General features: G+C 39.9%; 1 protein-coding gene across 1 annotated transcript in view; it reads left to right on the forward strand.

Moving 5' to 3' along the window:
* The first annotated feature begins 5,657 nt into the window (after window positions 1-5,657).
* LOC107270485 overlaps window positions 5,658-22,843 on the forward strand; it is a 20,468-nt gene continuing 3,282 nt past the window's right edge. The window contains exons 1-2 of the mRNA XM_025087872.1: window positions 5,658-6,331; window positions 6,436-6,591. The gene's annotated coding sequence lies outside the window, so the exon portion shown is untranslated. The remainder of the gene's footprint in view (window positions 6,332-6,435; window positions 6,592-22,843) is intronic.

Below are 22,843 nucleotides of genomic sequence, written 5' to 3' on the forward strand. Positions count from 1 at the left end.
TGATGTTTCTTCCTACCGACCTTTCGACAAGCGCAGGGCAGTTTTTCAAGACTGTCGTCCGCACAGCTTTTGTCCTCGGTATGTATGACAGTGTACGAGAAACGCGTGTCTCGCGCAATTACTGAAAACGAAAAGAATATCATGTAGACAGTTGTCACGCGTTTCAAATATATTCGTCAACTCAATCTCAGATTAAAAAAATGAACGTTCAACTAACCAAAAATTTCAGTATTCGAAAATTTCCTGTCAGCAATTTGATCCTTTGGCATACAGGACATTCTTATTATAATTGACTCACAGTGACAGAGACGCGAAAAAATTCTCAAGATAGGAATATATTTAAAATAACCGGGATGACCGATCTCGCCGAAATTTACGCCAGATATCCACCAGGAATACCGTCTCGCTGTTCTCGGAAGCCACCGTGCAACGATATACCTTGTCCAAAATGTCCAACTGGAACGACGCCTCCTGGACAGTCTGCTGTTCGATTCCAGCTCACGTACACGTGCAATAGGTAAAGAATAGCTTGGCCTTTATTCAATGCGATATTCTCGTAAAGTGAGAAATATGCACTGTAAGTAAAAGGACAAATTTCCATCAGTTTCCAGCTTCTCCTTTTACTTCTACTTTGATGCTCCCAGTAAACGCCAGTCGCTTTCGATGAATACCTCTTTCAACTGACTTGTGATTTATTCGCGACAGGTCAACCTACTCGCCTTGTTACTGGCCCTACGTGCCATCCTGCCCACCCCGAACCCTGCCGCCCAAGCAATCCATTTGTTGCTGCCTAAAATGGATCGACTGTTGCGGAAAACCAGTTGGCTAAAATTCTTCGATCCTCAGTACCGGAAGTGTCAGGCCGATCGACCCGGTCACCTCTTTACGTCCCGTAACTCGTGTAAACGCTAACGGCCAGGCTTCGCACGAATAAATGAAATTCCCGATAAGAGCGTTAACCTTTTCGATAAGAATTCCTCGTTTTCTTCGTGCGAAAAACAAAATCGATTGACTCGGTCCAGACGTTCCACAGCCGTTGTAGTCCCCGCCGCAAGAGAGTTCGTAGTCGCCGCCTATACTCGACTTAAGGTAACTTTAAACGAGTTTCCTTAAAATGGTTATCGACTTTCCGTTTGACTCAAGTCAGAAAAATACGTGTAAAAGTATCATTCCGAACCATGGGCTATTTTGTCCACGCGATATATCAACAAAAATAGCACCTAATTCATATAGGTAATGACAAAACAATACGGCTCATCGTTAATAAAAGCGAATCGCGAATTTATAAAACAGAATACCATTCGCATGCAATGCGTCGCAAAATTTTCGTAGGTTATGTGACGTATAACTGAAAAATTTTTTTATTTTCATAAAAACCTTGCAAAAATACAAAATACAAAAATGTCATGTAACTCGAGCTGTGCACAACTGGAAAACAGAAGATCAAGTACTCTACCACCTCCATGTTATCACTGTAGACCACTACCGTTTTGTTGTCCCGAATATGGCTGTCCTCCGCCAGAACCCTATCCTCCAATTCCACATTGTTCTCCTCCATGCTTACCTCTAGTACGTAATTGGCTATTCGTCTATATGCATTATGCGACTGCATAACTGATTCGTCGCATATTCGATTCCATCGGAATGATTGGGAATTAATCAATTCGACCAGACTTGCAGATCACGGCCTGAAGACGCACCACCGCCGCCAACAATCTGTGTAGCTCGACCCTGTCCAGAACCTCCAGGTAATAAGCCACCCTCCTGTCCTCCAGCACCAAAGCAGAAGCCACCCCTATCCTGCGTACGTTTCTGCATCCGATATACCTGCGAAGGATCCACCTACTACCCTTGTTACTCATCCAATAATCCCAGCTGTACGTCTAGAAGCTGCTGTTGAAGACTCAACAGCTCTTGATGAATTTCATCATCCCTCCTAAGAGATTTATTCATTTCAATTGGGATTATCGCGATAGTAAAAGTTTCGCGACCATCTAATACTTGTATCAAGTGGAATTTGTATTTGCGATATTGCTGGATTTACGGGCAGGAATTCGTTCTCGTAATTGAGAATAAAATTAGCCGGGCATGATTCACGCGACCAGTTCGACGGTTTGAACGTATGGCTGGAATAATGCGACCGTGCGGAAATTTACGTTCAATAAATGTCCCCGGCCATAAACGACATTGTGCTTTCGAAGTGGGATTGAGATCATAAAATATTTTAATAGCCATGTTCTCGAACCACTCCTCTACGAATGGAGCTGTTTCGTCCATCCACGTTCCATTTGAGCAACAGGCAAGTGTAACATTGTACGTTGTATATCAAATGATAAATTATTTAAAAGCTTCATTTCCCATACCTCCGTTAATACTGTTAATTCACTCTGTACTGTACGCTCACTCAAATTTAATATGAACAGAATAAATTCTTATAACCGATAAAATTGATAATATTGTGGGATGATATATAACGTCAGTTTCTCAATTTTATGAGCAGGGTGGACAGTCTTCTTTTCTGCTCTCTCCTATTAGGATTCCACGCTTCCTTCATTCACCCTTCTCTTATCCCTCTTCCTCTTCTAGTTAATGCTCTCTATATTATCTTGACCATCGTCATCACTCCTGTGGTCGCCACATCTATCCTTGTGGTCACTTAATTATTATGAATTATTATTACACTTATTATCATACCATGGCGGTGGAGCGTAAATGAATTCAATTATCCTCAGTTTAGCCAACAAAGTCTAGAAAGTATAAAGTGTACTTAAAAAGAAAATTTTTAAACACCTATTTTTGTATATCAAGTGAATTCGTATAGTGCAACTAATATTCAAAATTAATATAATAATTTATAAAAAAAAATATATATACGTCATTATTATATTATCTTTTCATCCTTATTCCGTCATCTCATTTCGCTAGCATTTCCATTATTTTCGATACCCCAGCAACGAATTTTCCTCGTCTTGTCAAGTTACCCGATAGAGGCCTAATATCAAAATGATCTTCACAACCAGTGGCAAACTAGTCTCGCGTAACACGGGAACTTTGGTAGAACGCGCGTAAACTTTCAACGTTCCTACAGACACCTTATAACTGAGCCAAGATACGGCATTGTATCATTAAACAATAAATCAAAGTGCCTTGGTAAATCAGTAAATTATTACGTAACGCCCCCACGATATATCAGTATATTTAATTAAAACACGTCAATTAAGCTTTAGCATGAAATCTTTGAGATGTAAATAGCCAAAGGGTAAATTCGTCTCTTTGAAAGGGCGCAGAGTTACAACCCCGTAGGATATCAATTTGTTGAACGTTACCACAGTAAAATAGATATACCGAGGTTCCCTTTCCGTGTAGTTCAGCAGACTACTAAACGACCCTCGACATAGAAATGTCCGCGGTTCGCCCATCCCACTGCTCGCGGATAATATATAGTCTCTCTTAGTCGAGCATATAGATTATGCTAGGGGATCTACGAGCAGGATACTGCCAGCGAGTCGCGTAATTCCGTCCAAGGAGGGATTTCGACGGAAGGTACAATGGAAACGGAGTTAATTGATTGTAGAGAGAAATTTCTATTCCGAATGGAATTTCTATTCGTACTGCTCGTCGAGCATTGACATTCCTTTTGTCGCGTGAGCGAATATTCGTTTCATGGAAATTGCGGATGCTGCTTCGATTGTTTCGCGTTACTTATTGTACATATTCATACGCGGTGGAAGACACGTGGAGTGCCGTAGCACATGAGGGTTGGGAAATATATCCCTCGTATTTGGATAAACGGGAATTCGTTTCTATGAAACTTCCTATCGGTTTTGCGTGTACCCTATTTATTGAATATACCGACAGAAATACGTTTCACGTGCAATGCAGTCACTTTACTTCAATGGGGCAAACTGCTGTTTCACGATACGAAGTGTCACGTTTATCTAGACGGTCTTAGGTCACGGTTAGCGTCGTAAATATGCATTGACTTACGAGGGAAATTTTCTTTCTGAATTCTTGGGAAAAGTGAATTAGTGTCGTAGGATAAGATGAAACCCGAAGAGGACAGGCGTCACGAAGAGTTAGAGCGCTCGTGTGTGAGGTTTGAAAGAAATTTTTTGATATTGAAAATTCTTTTGTCTTTGTCGTGATATCTGTCGAGATTTTTTTTTCTCATTTCTCGGAAGAGGCTATGATAATAACGATACAAGCGACTATGGTAGGGAAGGGATATTTTCGTTGTTACGTCAAACGTTCACTGTTTCAGTCGCTCTCCCGCCGTTCTCGCTTCTGCATTCGTTTCGACTCACAGGGTCTGCAGAGAAGCTCTGCACGCAATTATGCCTTAGAAGGTTAATGCTCGATGTGTAAGAAATTTTAGGACGTAGCTGCATGTCAAAATTCCCTACCACGTATTCGATCGTATGGTTCTGTCATTTTAAAAGAGTCATCAATCACAATGAGCCATATGTAATAAGGGAAGCAGTTGAAGGACAATACACATTGCGAAACGTTGATTACGACTAATTTATTTGCTACTATATGCGAGACTGTTCGAGCGTTTAATGTAATGACGCATGTACTCGCATTAAAATTAATGCGACCATCACTGTCCCATAGAATCCCCTGCATCATTCGTCGTTAAATTGAAAATCGTGTGTTGATTTAATTCTATTAGCTTTCACCGAAATGTTCCAGGGCCGTCTCTTTTCAAATGACAGTCAACAAAGAGCATTCGAGGCTTAATCTTTTAATTGCATGTAATCGAGATAGGAAAAGATAAATACCAATGACTCATCCAATGCTATTCAAATGTGTATATAAAAAGTTTTAACTTTTATGAACTTTGACGATGGCAACTGTACGCTAATGAAAAAAAAAAAAAACTAATTACTTTGTAATTTTAAGAATTTTTCGAATTAAAGGCACAACCGCAAGGGGTATAAAGGACCTAGTGGAGAATCTCGATTGACTCGACGGCGTGGAAACCACGGCTGGGAGTGTGTCGTAGGATGCTCAGTGGGTTCAGGCAGGGTTGTTTTAAAACCGCAAGGGTGGACGTGGGAGAACGTCCCAGGTCGTCTCGCACCCAATGAAATAAAGAGGGTGGCCGAAGCGTCGCTTTGAATTGTCTTTGTTTCCGATTAATTGAACTCGTGGAAAAGTTGGACGTTGCTATTGGACCACGAATCCTTTCACATTTGCCACCCGGCTCCCTGCTACCTCGTACTCGGTATCCCTCGCGATTACCTTCGCTAACGAAGTTTCCCCTCCACGGCCAGGGCAATTTCACACTGCGGACAATGTCCCGGCTTTCACTGTGAATTTCGGCCGGGAAAAATTCCAACCCTTTTCATAAAACCACGTGTATATATTGCCTAATGTAATTCGAAAAGTCCCAGCAAAACTTGATACTTTATTGTCCGCGGCAATAAACAGTAAATATAATATTATAGTGTATATTGAGCGACAGATGGTTCAGGTGACTTATGCAGATTTAATAATTTTGACTTAGTGCCGTCAATAGGAAATTTCCAGGATATATATAAATATACATGATATCGACCAGTTAAACATAGCTATTCAGGACTATACTGTTCAGGTGGTGCAATAGTCCTGAATAACTTTGTATATATATATATATATGTATATATTATATATAAAATATTTATATATTCTCTTTACAGCCTTCTAAGTGCAGTTACGCTTACTGGAAGAAACGTAGCAATGGAAACATCGGATATAAGAAGTGAGACAGTACAGCATCTCGGAACTGAATTTTCTAAGAAAAAAACACTCTGCGACTCCCATGTGGATCAGCCTCGTCGTGCGGAAAGTGTAACGCGTTGTCGAACGTCCGTTAACGTCGGTTGGATTGACGGCTGGACGCTTCCTCGCGTCTGTAAGGGCTCTGTTTTATCCCCCAGGTTCCATCGCTAAGGTATTACCGTCCAGGCGATAAAGTAAACGCTACAGTGAGTATTTACAGGGAAAACGTCAAAAAAAAAAAAGAAAAAGAAAAAAAAAAGAAAGAAGGAAGCACAGTCTACCCGAATGACGTAAGGACGGCCTAAGAAAAGTGTCTCTTATGATATCTTATTTAATCAAGCTCATATAAATATATTGGATATTTACGATTACGTGATACGCTATTTTCAGACTGCTTTGTTAATACTGGAAACGTGTAGGGTTACAGTAATTACAGTGGGACACGTCAGGCCAACGCGACGTAATGTTCACGTGGAGCTATCACGCTGCCACGTGAGCTTCTCTGCAAAGGGTTGCACTAAACTCACCCCTTTCGTTTCACCTTGCCGCCACTGTTCTTATGTCGGGGGTGGGTAGTAGCTACACCGCTAACGAAGGTGTTTCGTGTTCTTCGAAGAGATACGCTCCAGTGCACGCGGTACTGTTCAACTTTAAGTGGACTCTGGTTTCTAGGAGGCACCGAAAACTCTTCCGCTTGTACAACTAACTTGTATGGAGTGGATTCTTTTACTTGAGAAAAGTCCTGGAGTCTCTTCCTTATGAAACGACTTGGTAGGGTTTCGTCATTTGAAATACTCCTGGTGTAACGTTGAACCAAGGAATTGCCAGGTGATACCTTATACTTTTGATAACTTGAATCCATTTGAACTTTTATTGCTTTTTTTTTTTTGGCGCAAAGAAATTCTTTTTTAATACAGGAAGAAACATTGTAGTTCATTATGGATGCACCGGTATCTCTGTTTCGAGGTGATTGAGTGTATTGTTATAGTTTAGAAGATGCTGTAAATGAAAGGACGTAAAATCGTTTCCTCCTTGTGGAAACTGACCTAGAATTTGTGTAATGTCTTGAATACAGACGCTTTAATGTTATAAAGGTGATACTCCTCTGTGTTTTCTATTCTACGTTCGGTCTTTCCACGCTAATTGTGTTATTCCAAAGAAACATTTTCGTAAGCACATTTTCTGCAAAAACGCCCGAGATTCTCCAGGCACTCGACTTTACTCGGAGAATATCGAATCTTTCCCAGTTAGCAAATAATTGGGTCCCACTCCCAGCGTCCTCTCGCTTGGACGCTTTAATGCACCTAATGCAATTCTGTTGGGCTCTCCGCCTAACGGTTGTCTGTCCTTTCCTGGCGATACAAGGCAGGTTACACAGACTTTTTGTGTATTTTCTTTGTTTCATAATATCGACAGATTTTTGTTTCGCGTTTATATATATGTTATCGTATAAAGGAACCGATGTATGCTACGTATAGAGTGTATGAGTTAAGATTCACGTTTGCGGTTTGCGTGCACGATTTTCAAATTTTCACGGGACAACCATCCATTATTTTTCTATTGCTCATCGATTGCGCGTATTATTATTGATCGATTAATTTTCGTTCGTGATTAAAAAAAATATATTTGCCATTTCAAATGATATTGGAAAAAGTTAAATGCAAAAGTCATAGATCGAGAAAACATAATAGAGATGAAAAAAAGTTGATACAGATAGCAGCCTTATGCTTTCTGGTCCTAGCAGAATTGTCCGGAACTATCGCAGGTGCTTAACAATGAAATCTGGTGGAATTTTTCGGAGTTATTTAAAATGCTTTCCACGAAAATGCATTTTTAGGAGATAGTCACCTGATTCTCGTTCAGCGGCCTCTATAGGAATTTTCCGCAACTATCGTTGGCGCTTCACGGCGCCACCTGGTGGTTTCTTTCGGAACTAACAGAAACGCTTTCCATGGCAATCCATGCCTTGAATTATCGAAATTGAGAATTCGAGACATGTATTTTCGCGAGGAGCAATTTCGTTACTAATTATGAATGTATGTTTTTCACGTCTATTCTTTTTTCCTTGATTTCTGACTTTTGCATTTAACTTTTTTCGATATTAATTGAAATAGCGAAGATAATGTTCTTTTACATGCGAATGAAAATTATAGGAAGAATAATGATATGTGTCAACAATGCGCAATAAAAAAATATTCAATGATTGTCATATCAGTTTTTCAAAATCGTACATCGTTTCACCGCAAACTGCAAGCGTGCATCTTTGCTAGCACATTCTAAATTTTTTGTATTTTGCCACTGGATTATGAAATTTTACTTATGACGTACAACTGTTATGTAAACAGATTATGTCATTTTAATAAGGCTTTGAAATTTCATAATGGATATTTACTATGGACCATGATTGAAATTAAGAGGTTATTCAATTGAATGTTGAATTGGACTGGTAAATAGTCGGATCATATTCTATTGCAGTATGGTTAATCGTGTTATTAATTACACAGGCCAACTACAATAGCCTCTATAAGAATTAATTACCATAGTCGTACGCTAATCATGAAAATTAATAACAATATCCTGCATCAAATACAATTCATATAGAAATTAATTGTTTTCGTCAAGAATAAACATCGAACTCCGTTGCACTGAACCGTGCCGAAAAATATATAAAAGCGAATTGTCCTTGGATTATATAAGAAGATGACATTTTAGGTATTTCATGGCCAATGGGTCGCCTACTCGTTTCTCAGGCGGCGTGGGTCGTCTTCGCGCGACTGAGTTTCTATTGAAAGTGTGATTTTCGCTTCTTTCGCTCAAGAATCCAATAAAACGTCATATCATCGAGGCCGTTTATACCGTGCAATCACATATGACGTAATATAATGTAAAAATCATATCAGTATCTATACGAATGATTTCTAATGAAAAAATCAATCATCTCAATATGAGTAACCAAGACTACAAAGGATATTGTAAAAATGTATCAACTATGAGAAAAAAAAAATAAATCAATAACTACGCGTTGCAGTAAGCTAAAAGTATAGAGAATTTTTGAAATATGAGACACTTTGTGTAAAATGGAGAAATGGGATGCTGTTTTATCTCCCGCGGAAAGCAATAATTTCTCGTAATACCCGCTCAGGAAAACCACAGCCCATAAAATGGAATTTAATCAACTATGCGTGAAAATATATTACCTGAAATCTCAATTACGCAGAAAATGCAAATTTAATATATTGGGAGGACGACGTCGTGAATGGAATCACTCGAACCCTCCGAATAGCTCGCATTCCCAGCAGACCGCTATAAAGGGTCATGCTACTTACGAGAATACCTCGATAACGATCGATTATTCTTCTTCCGGGCAGACCAGGCACTTTGCGTAGGAGCTTACCCAATTTTGAACTGAGTTTTACATCCTCGTCATCCGCTATGTCAGTGTATAGTAAGGTAATGGAAGGAAGGAAGCCAGGATAAGGTGAGTTAGGGTGTGAAAATAAATCCTTTTACTCATAAGGGTAGGTGCGTCGTCTAGGAAGAGGGACTACCGGTATATACCTCTGGATCCTGTCAAAACTGATCCCTTTAATTAAATTTTATATCTCCTTGACATTGCACTGTCGGAACATAATAAACAGGCGTCGCCATCATTTATGCCTTATAGTTCATTAAATCGCGACCCCTTGGACGACACGAGGTTGACGAGCAGGAGTTCTGGATAGAACAACTTTTCAAGGGACACATCTCGTTAAGGTGACGCAGCATTGTAATGTCATCTTACATTACAATGCTGACGCATACACTCTGGGAACTACGGACTTTTGACTCTGAATACCGTCAGGTTAACAAGAGCGACGTTGCCAAGAAGATTTGTATATGATTTAATAATACGTCCCACTGTACAATGACGCCTAATCGTATCGAAACAAATAATAAGAAAGGATAGATATGTTCCCTACCCGAATTATACAAAATTACAGTTATCATCACGTCTTGGCACGACTTCCGGTATCTCAGCTGACTTAAGAATTATTTAATCCAAATAATAATATGCCGGAGTGGTTGTTTCAGCGGGTAAGGAATAACGATGAGAGTGCCATTCTAATTAATTTAATTAAAATATTTTCTTCTCGAGAGAGGGTGGGTCTTATATTAGTCGTACGAAGTTAACGGTTACGAGCAGTCTGGGAGAGCAGCCATCCTCTAGAGCGTACAACAGCCATAGGCTGTTACGTGGTAAAAAATTAAGTTTTTAATATGACACCCCCAGCAAGATTAATTATATCGAGCAAGTTGACTTGTAAAAGCGGCAAATTGCAGGTTCTTGGAAAATACAAGATCGTCTTATTCTCCACGGAAATGATCGTATGGACGACTATTGGGAGGGTCGTTAGTTCGGACCTTTTGGTATGGTTAACGTCAAACGGTAGTTTACGAGGGTAGACGTCTGAGGGTGCACGGAATTAAACTTGGTTGCGCGTTGCGTAATACGCAGCCTGTATCTAGCACTGACTACCTCAATGCTTCGTGCGTAGGTCCCCTTAATATTTGTATATCTAGGCTGACTATAAGTAGCCAGGTAAGGAGACACACAGGGAAGTACGCGCAGCTACCTAGGAAAGCTAAGCTAAGCTGAACTAAGCTGAGCTAGCCGGTCACGAGCCAAGGAGTTAGCCCCCAGGAAGTCAAGCGAGAAAAACCCCAGGAGGCAATACGGAGCTCTGTGCTAGTAGAGAAGGTCTGTCTCTTGTTTCTGCCGGTGACATAAATAGTGACCCACTTCTCACCCTCGCAGTGTAGTAGAGCTTAGCAGGAAAGATGAGAACACTCCGCTTCATAGACCGTGCTAGGCTTGCCGAGAGAGTGATTCGTCATGAACCCCTTTCGTGCCGACGATGCCGGTGTGGACTAGGCATCGGGATGAGAGCGAACGAAGGCATAGGGCGTGTGAGGGCTCTTGGTGTATCTCGGAGTCTTGGTAAGATCATAGTTTCGGAAGGTGGATTAGACAAATTGTTATCATCCCCTAAAAAGGGTTGATCTAGTATTTCTCTCAGTTCTTACTTACTCTCTACATATATTTTTATCCTTCAATTTCTTTTCTCTTTTAATACCTATACTATCACCAGTAAAGAAAACAATACGTGATCCGATGCTGGGTCCATAGTCAGGTACTTGTAAGACTTTTCAAGTGTTATCGAGTCCTTCGTTTATCCTGCCTGTAATTGCAGTGCAAATCCTGCGCTCCGCGCAATGCCCTGACGAATCCTTCGAAAGGAATAACAAGACGCGCACTAATTAATTTTCACGGCACTTTTGTAAGTTCGGACTCCGATAGGACGGCGTCTTTAGGGCGTAAACGATGCCATTCAGAAATCCTCGCTAATGACGTCTTGAATTATTGATTATAATAACGTTGCTCGTCGTTAACGATGCGTAGGAACACAGCGCCTTGGGTCCTTACGAATGTGTGCTCGGTCAAAGGTTTCTCGTTAGGCTTACACGCTTTTTTAAAAAACAGACTTCAAGCGAAATACCTCGAAAATCTTTTTTACGTGAGCTACGGAATTGACGATGCATTCTTTATTATAATTACAGCGCTATGTATCCGCACACAATTTATCAAGATAACGTCACAGAGGCGAGTGTACGGATAAGATAAGGTTAGATAAGTAACGCGTTTCACGGAAAGAAATCCAGTTATCAAAGTCGTTACATGCCAAGTTTTATTATGACCGATAATTCTTTGCGGGTCCAGAGAGTTGGGACGTTCTTTATGGTACGAGAATGCGTCTTCGGGTAGTTTAGGGCGACTCGTTTGTCTTCGTGTAGTTTATCACTTTCATGAGAAGTTTTGCCTTCCGAGAGCTTCCGTGTATTCCTTAATAGTTTGGTATCATGAATGGAGTATGTAATTCCGTGACTCTTTTTTTTTTAATTCGAAATCTCGAACGGAGTAACGGGCTATGAGATCTATGTATATACTATACGTGTACTTAGAAAATGAAAGGATTCCTTAGAGCATCCTATTGCATCCGCTTCCTTCTCCAGTCTCCAAGGATGGCTTTGCTATTATTTCCAAAGAAAAGAAAGCTTTCGTATTAGATTTTAACTTGCATTGTCCATCCAATGTGTTCCGGGAGTCCGAGCACCTTGAGCCAACGACGCAAACAATCCTCTCATTCTCCGGTATCGCTTCTCGCGCAGTCCCCCGGGATCGGGTCAGAGACAAAGGCGAGAATAAATCGTAGCCCACAATGCCTTGCATCGCTTGCCCGAGCCACTTACAACAATGCCGCGAATGATCACGAAAACTCACCGTTGGTAACGCCTATATACGTATAGGGGTAAGTTCCTCGTACCAGGTAGGTTGGTATAGGGTGGTGATTCGGCTTAGGAGAAAAATAGAGACGCGAGCACAAAGCGGTTCGAAGTTTACGCAAACAACAAGAGGCTTTAACAATTTTTTTCTAGACAGTGGTAAAGGGTTTACGACTCCTCTTGGGATCGACATTTTGCACGACTCAAATAGAGTTGAAAGGATGAAAGAATTCAAACGTATTTCATATTCGATCTATCAATAATATTCCAAAAGCTCAATATATTAGCTATGATTGGAGCTGACGAGTATTTCTCAAATTTGTAGAAGCTATTGGCTGCGAGTGTGCTTTTGCGTAACTTGTTGAAATTAATATACTTAGACTCTTGGCCGTGTGGTCTGAAGCGTTTGATGTATTCAGCGAGTACTGCTGATTTTGAATTATATATGGCTGCTTCGAATTACCACTCGAGGATGCTCTTCGAAGTGGTCTTGCTCATCGTCGTCCGTACGTCGACTACTCGTTAATTTAAGGCGAGACAGTGAATCACTGCTCGTATTACGCATTCACGAAACAACCCAGTCATCGTAAATCGTGGCTTAAGTGACCGCGGCTTATAATTTAGCGCACTTGAGTGTGCCAGTTCCTAAATATATTGATAGCACGGGAGATCACGAATTCAGTGAATGCATGTAGGTTATGTGGGCTAAGACGTACCCTTTAAGGGAATAATGACGAGAGAGCAATTCCAAAAATGCGTATATGTCATGATTGTCCCCACTTTATATAAATTTTATGGATAATCCATCGAGGCTAACCTGGTCCGTCTTATCCGACCTCCCCTTACCCAATGGAACTGGAATGACCATGTGGAATCATCATCGTCATTTTTCCTCTAGACTTTTTGAAATATATTTAGACTCCAATTAAGATGATCTGGGTCTAGAGTCTGTTTATTGTATTTTTGTGATTGGATTAACTGGCATCATTATCGATTCGAATAATGATTAATACGGAACTGTATCCTTTTTGGATCCCGAGTGTGTCACCAATAATGCAAGGCTTCATGAAATTTAAATGAATGATGGTACCGATAAATAAGATGTGCTGGATAGCCAGCGTGATACCGTTTCCATTATCGATTATATCGATTGTGCGTTATCTACAGTACTGACCCAAACCTTATGGTAGGAATAGAGTGCTTTTGTCATTTTCGACGAATGGTTATTACTTATTATATATGATACACACGAGACATATAAAAGTGAAAAGGCTTGATTTTTTATGGTAATGAATTTAGTTTAGTCTGGGTGGCGCGAGATTCGCAAAAATCTTAATCATGATAGAAGTACCTGATGGTCATATTCAGAATAAATATGATAAGAGTATTATGGACTGTTTGTTTTAAAAACAAGAACGATGCATTTTCATAATTCTTTTAGTATTTTTACTTTCTGTTATCCCTATGTTTCTATAATCGGTTGAGCCTGTCTATAAACGCGAAACCATGTAAATCCGTAGAGTGCGAATTCCTGAACTGCGAATAAACATACGAAGCTTTCCGTTAGAATGTCGATCGATATTGGCTGAAAGATAGAAAACAAGTATACCAGAGAGGGGGAGAGAGAGAGAGAGAGAGAGAGAGAGAGAGAGAGAGAAAGTATGCGTAAAATTGAAAGTTAAACTAACAGAAAATATTCCTATTTGATTACCACTTAATCTTTTCTTTGGGTTATCCTTCGAGAACTCCTTCAGGAAGAAACAAACTTGTGGCTGAAAGAGAAACATTACGTTTCATACAAAAATTAGGGAAACAACTTGAAAGATATTGTGTCACTCAAAGGCGTTCTGTTAAATTTATTAATTGGTAAACTTAATATAAACCTGTATAGTTTATGGAACACATATGGACATACTATAGGTATCTTGTCTTCTAAATTACTAGAACTATGTCTTTCTAACTCGAAATCCAGAATTTATGTTCTAGGAGGCACCAAAAAATTGTCATGTATATCTCGTTTGTACATATAATGTGAAATATAAAAAATATAATAAAGTTCCATCAACACGTGTTAAATTTTTGAGTGAATAAAAAATTATTTGAAAGCTGCTTCACTCGTTAGCCGCAATTATCTCACCATATCCATTTAATGAATAAGATCGACTTTGTGTTTCTGCGCACCGTACTAGAAAATATAAGAAAAACAGCATTTCTGGTCGAGATCGTTATCATCCAGGAAAGTATTACAAGTAAGCGAATGAGCACCCCTATGGATGAAGAGCTTCAGCAAAATGAAACGTAAATATTGGCCGAGCTACTCTCCTGGAGGTGAACTTAAAACTCCCATCCGTATTAATAAAGATGAGCGTATTCTGTACAGCCGACATATAAGTGGTAATGATGCATTTGCGATGGTCGTTTCTCCTGTCAGAATCATCAGAGTAAAAAATTAATAAACTAAAAAATAATTTTTCTATTCTTTCATTGGGTTTCGTGAAATCCTAAACGATCCACGAGGAACAGCGTCACATATGCTAACGTAACGTACCAAACGTCATGAGATTCGCTTCCTCTTGGTTTATCATGGTTACAGTAAATATGACTAACGTAGTAGTTCGGGTTAACCGCGGACTAATTACTACTTAAGTGGGTTAAATCGTACTCTAACCGAATCGGTACCTGGCTACATACAGATATATTTGTATCGATCGAAGACTTGTAGCACTTTGAAGTTTCCCGAAATTGCATATACCTCAATCAATATCCACTATAACTGAAAGCCAAGATACAGCTGAAAGGTTGGTCCCTTAATGTCGTGTTACTGTAAACAAAATATGTCGTACAAGTTCAGTGTAAGGATGCTTCTTGGAAGATCCTTAAAATAAATAGTGTTATCGTGCAGTTATCACCTCGCATAATCCTGCTTACTGTGTAGATCAAGATACGTACGAACCTTAGCTAATTTGAATAATACGCCAGTACGTATGCTGCTCAGAAGTGAAACACGTTCAGGGATTTACGATCGGCAGCCAGACGAGTGGTGGAAGAAGAGATCGACTTGCGATGGTTTATCTCACTCTCGTATATTATATTATAGTACAGTATAGTATACGTCTACAGTGCTTGATACTGTATAGGTAATATAGATGTATATTTTATCGAGCATTTCGTTCCTGTACGCATATATCGGTAGAATCTCCGCGAGAGCTTTTTACGGTGCGCGTTATCGATGGTACTTTGAAAAATATGGATCCCGCGGCCGTATGAGCTTTTTCGTCCTGTGGACGGTTCAGCCATAAAGACAGCCCTGCCAGCACGGTATAGCTACCGATTCGGTCGCACTGGTTGTAAAGTTTCCATTTTCGCGCGTTTACATTTAAATCGGGACATTAGCGAGTGCAATTTAATTCCAATTTACAACTTTACAATTCCGAATGAATCGACACTGTATACTGGAGATCTCGTGCATTCGAATTCCCGCTACATTGAACTACGGTAGTTCTGTATTCCATGCAGTGCACTGCCTTGCTACTGCTGTATGCGTGACAATTTCTGGACGTCGTTTGAATCAGTTGTACGATAACAGTGCATATCTAGTATTTGATCTTTTGGGAACACCAAACCATTATGCTAGCTTTTCGCTCGTTAAAGAGCAACTGTGCCCATAGTGTTTTTTCATAGATGAATTTTGTACTGTATTGAAGTTATGATTGGTAATTGTTGAACGAAATAATACGAAAGTGTCTATATGCCTTGAAGCTGCTACTAAATTATGTAACACAGGCATGAGAAACTCATAAGCTTATTTCCTAGCTACCAATTACTTATATATTCAGGATATAATCTTACGCATAAAATCTTTATGTCGATATACCAGTACACTGTTCAATTCAGGGAGCACAGGAGAAACATTGATTTTACGTGTATTTAACATTAGCCAGCTACAGCCGGACCAAGAGGCTGATCTGTTTTTTTTAATATGAGAAATATGTAATATAGCTCAGTGGAAAATGATGCGCTTAAGTATTTTCAAGCGCTAACTTTATGTCGAGCCTTATTGACATTAGAATGTTTATTAGATCGTATTTCATGGCAAATGCTGCGTCACGAAAATCATCACGAAAATGCGTAACGCTTGAAGTTCTGATATTGCTAACGCGTGATTTTGTGAAAATGCATAACTGATAAATTCTGATAATGTTAGTGCGTCATTTCTGTGAGAGTAGTGGGGGTATGCATATATGACACGGAATTTGACAAATTCTACAATTTCTGTTTCACAAATTTCCTATATCTCGATTTTAAATCTTGTATCGTACATACATTCTAATCTTTTCCGTTGGTTGCGCGGAGTGCGAGATCTGTGGATTTTTGTAATAGAATTTTTGATACATAAGCCTTCAAAGGCATGTCGAAGCGTTCATCATGTTCGACCTGTTAAAAAAACACATTAAACTCGCGGACAGCCTATAGACTACCCAGATTCAATCTCTCTGATCAAATATTATGGGTTGGGTTCATTCAGTGGTAAGATATCAGAAAACTTCATTGGCGTAAAATTGACTTTGACACTGGCGTAGGCATGTGACAGTAAGACTAGTACGCGGTTACCAAGGTTGGTTCGGCAAGAATAATAAGCGCAGCGCACATGTGCACAAAAGCTCTTCAAATATTTGCCAGAGTTTGGCGAGGCTCTCGAGACATCTTCGCATTTCGAAGGAAATACTCGAGCACTGACGACGGCAACGTTAAAGACGACATTACCGCGTCCTTGCGTCCTTCTCGTGGCACCCCTGCTACCACCGTTTCAACTATCTGTCTAGCCACCTAGGCTCCTCTTCTGAATCCATGTAACTCACAGTGCTTCTTTTCCGTACCTTGAAATTGCCAGTTACCCTTTTTTTACCCCCAAAAAAGGCGAATCCCTCCTTCGACTACGTCCCGTTTATTGTATAATGTCCCGAACAACGAACCCTTCGTACAATTCCTTGCGAGCCAATAAAATTTCGCTTCGCGCCCCTGAAAAGTTATAACTCGATGAAAGCGTGCTACCAACTTAATAAAATTCTTTGCTTGTATGGTACAGTCAAGTGCGCGTCATGTACGGCCACGTATACCACATATCTAGACGTATAAACTCGCTGTAAACGTGTTTACAGCGTGCGCAGTGCCCACGTAATAAAATATACAAGCGTCTAGTATTGTTTAAAATGGCAATATGTGGGTAAACAAAAGGAGCAAAGCAAAAGAGAATGAAAATACGAAGTATAGGCAAAGATAAAAAGAAAAAGGGATAGCAGCACGAGATACGTGACACGTAAATTTCATGGTGGTAAATAGTAGCTGTCCTTCCGGTGTGGTTTTCGTTCAAAAAGGAAACGTGTCATCCAACGTTTCACCTGTATCTCTGGGACCGTCAGAATTCTGAATAGCAACGTGGTAACTTAAACTAACCCAACCTTACCCAGATGCGATCGAGACTTCCCAGGAGGTAGAATTCTCGAAAATGGTCAATGCGTATATACAGTTTATAATGGAAATTCTACACGAATCCAAGTTACGTTAGAGTGCACGTGTACCGACCTAAGCAGCTTACAATATGTACTTGATGCAGTCTATATTTAATCTCACCCCCCAAGTACCGTCGCTACCACTACTGCAGTGTTATACCTACTACTGGTACTATATGGTACTACCCATCGCTACGATACTATTAACAGTATTCCTACTACCACCAGTAACGTCGCGCCCGTAGATGCGGCCTAATGAAGTTGGAGCTATAAGAGGATTATTGTCGGCCGGTAAGAGTAACCCCTGGTGCAAGCAGACTCTCTTCGCCGCGAATGTGGCGATTCGCGTACACGTAGATGTTTGCAATGCAGGGGAGATTTATGAACGTATTCAAAAATATAAAAAAAAATGTCCAAGCACCCAGCTAGCTGCTTATATAATTTTGAGATAAAAAAATTTCATGCGCATTCATCCTAAAGTCTGGTTTAGAATATTTTTGGTGCGGAATGTACAACGTTCTCATTCGATGCCAAACAAGGGGGGAGTCATCAATCGGAAGAATCGGCGTATTCGTCTTCTTCGCGTTTTAAATTTACGGAAGGGACAATTCACGAATTTCTAATACGGCAGATGCTTTCTGGTCGAGACGTTCCACAGTTAATCTTCTGGAACGAGTCGATTTCGTTGTGCTATGAAGCGAGGGTAAAGCCTTCGATACCCCGCGGGTACATCGATACCGAAAGAATATACGGAAAGACGTCTATATTTCTTTGATTCTTGTACAAATAGAGGAGATCGAATTGTACGAGTTTCTAGTGGCGTCGGCTCCTTTCCTGCCGGCAGAAAATCTTTCGTATTCCGTGCGTGGATTTTCAAAGGGGGAAATACATTGGACATTCGTAATAGTAGTCGATGAAATAATGTTATATTGTGATACTAGAATATCTTGGGTATCGTTTTCTTTTTCACTTTTTTTTATTCCTTCTTTTTTCTGTCTTATTAAAGGTACGAGAAATCCGTGTGGAGGGTGGATGCCGCGGAGTTCCTTGTGAAAAACGTGGGAAGAATTTTCATTCAATTCTTATGAGATCACAAAAATCTAATCTTGTATATCGTAGATATATGGGTGTGTGTTTTCCGTTGGTACGTATGGGATAATGTTAAATTGGTACAAGCCGTATATCTTCAACAAGGTATATCGTCACGTACACGAACTAGTGGCGTTGTTTCTACATGAATTTTCAAATATCCATCGAGATATAAAATCGAATAACGTATAATGTTTGCACAGTTTTATTTGAATATAGCTTCAGTTCGTTCATACGTATCGTAACGATTATTTTGCAATTTTTTTTTTATAATATACTGTCTAATACAATACTTTTATTTTACTTAAACTTATTCTTGCTTTTTTTATATCAGGTTGTAATTTTACATTTGAATCATGACGATCATGCGAATTAGGAATGATTTCATTTGTTTTTTAATGCCAAGACATATAACGTAATTCGTCGAGTATCAACAACCACGTTAGCTCACTCGATAACCATATTTCCTGTTTAATATTAATAACATTTTCAGCCTGTAACGCTTTACCACGTTATGGCCGAATGTAATTTCCAGAGAAAATGTAATCGAAACGCAACCCAGGCGACCATGCAATGGATTATTCAGAAGCGAAGCATTGCAACGGGATTTACATGTTTCAAAAGCAACATTTACCTGCCACCCTCTGGTTCTTCGCAATTTCGTATTCTCCCTGTCCCAGTTCAAACCATTTTGCTTACAGTACCGTACCATAAATACATATATACATAGGTCACCATATTCGTTATACGAAAATTACAAGAGAAATTTCATCGCGAAAAAAAAAAGAAGAAATCAATTATGTAGGCCTACTCGCACCGAAGCAAAAAAGAATGTTTTCTTTCAGACGTCGAGGAAATAAGTAATGAAAATAGAATGCGAGTAAGCGCGCCTCTTCCAGGTGTGAAATTGTCAAAGAAAGAAGCCCGCTTGGGAAATTCGATTACTACTTCTAGAAGATGACCTTTTCCTTTACCGTCTGGCATGATGACCTTCTTTCATCTCTTCTTTACCATGCCCTTTGTCTTCTCGTGGATTCCACACTAATTCTAATGGATATCTTTGTAGTTGACACAGGGATCTTAAGATTAGGGTGTATTTTGAAGTAGAAGTAAGGAACGCATAAGGCTCAAGAGCAGACTAGGAAATCAAAGAAGGATGTTTTTACTCAATGATAACATGTTTTCTCGTACGACACAACCTGGACAATTATTTTCAGCGCAACCTCAGGAACCTTACTGCAACAAGCTTTTTATTCCTGACGATCACAGACCTCAGTAGGCGGAAAAAGCGAATCCAAGAAAAGAATTCGTTTATCTTGAAGTAAAGTAAGTCGCTCTTATCAACTCGTTGGTAAATGGTAACGAAGTATATTTTTCCCCGAAAAATATCAATGGCAAGATACACTTTGGATGCTTTTCAGAATTTATGCATGATGGATATAGATTTAATGTTCAAAAACCTTCACCGAGACCCTTTTGAGTAAGATACGTAAATAAAGAAAGTAGGCGTGCGCGATACCGTTTATCCGTCTAATCTGGAGTCTTCTAGATGAAAGGGAGGAAGAAAACAAAGAAAACGAGAAGCACGTGGGCGCACTGAGAAAACAGAGCTATATTTTTTCCAAGTCCGTCAATTTCCGTGCGCAGCCAGTGATTAATGCTTCGAATCCACTGCGTTTCCCTTTCTCTCTTTCTCAACCACACCGACGAGCTTTCCTCAGTTAATTTCTCGCTTTTCCGCCGAAGCTTTGCTGCCCTCGTGTGAAAACATCGGGAGAGTTATTAGAGGAGTTTCTTGCCCTACGTATGGCATATCACGTGTGTACACACGAAGAAAACCTTTATGTCTATGACTGTTGGGACAGGTGGTGAGTCAACGTCCAAACCAACAGAATGAACCCCTTGCACTATTCGGAATCTCGGGAAAAGTCAGGCCAAACGTGGCTGTCTCGATTGTCGCGGTGAAAGGCAAGCGGTGGAGCGCGCGTGCCGAAACTTGAGACCTATTCTTACGACCGAGCGCTAAGTAAGACCACGAGTCAGACTCGTGATATTCATGTTCGACCTGAAATGTCGAGTACGAGTCAAGCTCGTGATATTCATGTTTGGTCTGGAACTAAACAATGTTTGGCCTAAAATTTTCATCACGAGTCAGACTCGTGATATTCATGTTCGACCTGAAATGTCGAGTACGAGTCAAGCTCGTGATATTCATGTTTGGTCTGGAACTAAACAATGTTTGGCCTAAAATTTTCATCACGAGTCAGACTCGTGATATTCATGTTCGACCTGAAATGTCGAGTACGAGTCAAGCTCGTGATATTCATGTTTGGTCTGGAACTAAACAATGTTTGGCCTAAAATTTTCATCACGAGTCAGACTCGTCAAAATAGTGCAAGGGATTAATTAAACCGTCGTTCAAAGAACAACGTGATGCCGCCTGGAATGAAAATGCTTTGGCAATTTGTTATATATACAAACTTAGCGACGCAGGAACGTCAAGTTCACGTCTACTTTCGACATACCTGTCAATCGATGACATCAAAAGGCAGTACGTTATATTATATTTTTTAATGTAATCCATCTAGCATTATTATTTCCTAACTGTCTGAGGAATATTGACTGACTGACTAGTTATCTAAACTATGTAATTTTTTATAAAAAGAAAGGTATTATCTTTCCTCTCGGATAATAGCCTGAGGCCCTCGAGCGATGACGGAGCCTCCGATGAGCAGTCTTGTAGCTACGCTGGGCTATTGTTGAGGGAAATTCGATACTGAATTAGTAGCAGGGATTTAATTAATGTTGTTCAGGCATTGCGTTCGCGTGGATTTCGAAAATCAATAACACGTACTTACCAATGCCTATGTTACACGTGCACCTTGTCGTTTCGACCGAGCTGCAGGTACGTGAACGTTTCGAAAGAACAATAAATTTGATTTCATGAAAAATTGTGAAAATCATGATCAACAACGATATCCCTAAATTTATGTGTCTTAGCAATTTATCGATAACGAGCTTTATCGACTTTTGAAAATTACGTAACAGCAACGAATAAAAATTTTCAAATACGATATCGCAGGAATGAGAGCAAACGGGCCTATAAACACAGGACTTTCAACAAGCATATCCCCTTGTGCTTTCAGTCACGCGATGTAATAAGTCTTTCATACTGTTGCTAAATTGACTTTATTCATGAATGTGCTTTTGGGTTGTTGCGTTTCTGTTAAAAGGAGTACTTTGATGATCGGTTGCAAAACATTCACCTGTACTATAGATCTTAATATTTGAATGAACAGACCCTTTAGAAATATATCTTAAGAATATTAACGGTACCACTTGAATGTCGGCTTGAACTGGAAGTTACTTTTCTACGAATTCCTTCGAAAATTGCTAAAGTCACTTCTCGTATATGCGAACCCCAGAGATGGCGCATAATCTTTTTGCAAAGCAATAGCACTGCTATTACTCGAAGGGATTCTTGTTCGTATATGTACAGAGAGAGAGAGAGAGAGAGAGAGAGAGAGAGAGAGAGAGAGAGAGGGGGGGGGAAGAGGGAGAAGGAGAAGGTACGCGAGATAGCAGGGAGAAAGAATGAATTCGCGATTTTCCAAGGTAGTAAGTAAACCTCCATTTCTACTTGGCTACTGACCCGTAGCGAAATCTCTCTATGCTCGTAATAATCAAATAAAAGTTACGGTGTCTTTATGAAGATAGAGCTGTAAACCTGGATGAGATTGGGGGAAGTCATTGGACTTCGAGGCTAAATAAAGTAACCCAAATCCAAGATCAATCAAGCTATCAATAATAATGGGGATCGTACAGAAATAAAGATGAAATCGTGAAAAAATTAATTTTTCATGCTTTCATCGAAAATGGTGACAAGAAATTGTCACGATATTCTGGGATGGTACGAGATTAGATTTTATTTTATTTTTTCAAGGCAGTAGTCATGCCGGATGAAAATTACGATAAACTCAAACCCTAAGGTTACGGACTGCTCGTCCTACGACATGGTCAGGGATTGATGCGACCGGAAAATAAACTCACCCTCTACTCGCCATTACATTCTTTGGGTTGCCGCTGGCCGCTGCTCCATTTTTTTTTTACTGCCTCAGGATATTTCTAAAATAGAATATAGTGGCGGGCGGGGGGGGGGG

This window comes from Cephus cinctus, unplaced genomic scaffold, assembly GCF_000341935.2.
Source record: "Cephus cinctus unplaced genomic scaffold, Ccin1 Ccin1_scaffold0778, whole genome shotgun sequence".
NCBI classification, from domain to species: Eukaryota; Metazoa; Arthropoda; class Insecta; order Hymenoptera; family Cephidae; genus Cephus; species Cephus cinctus.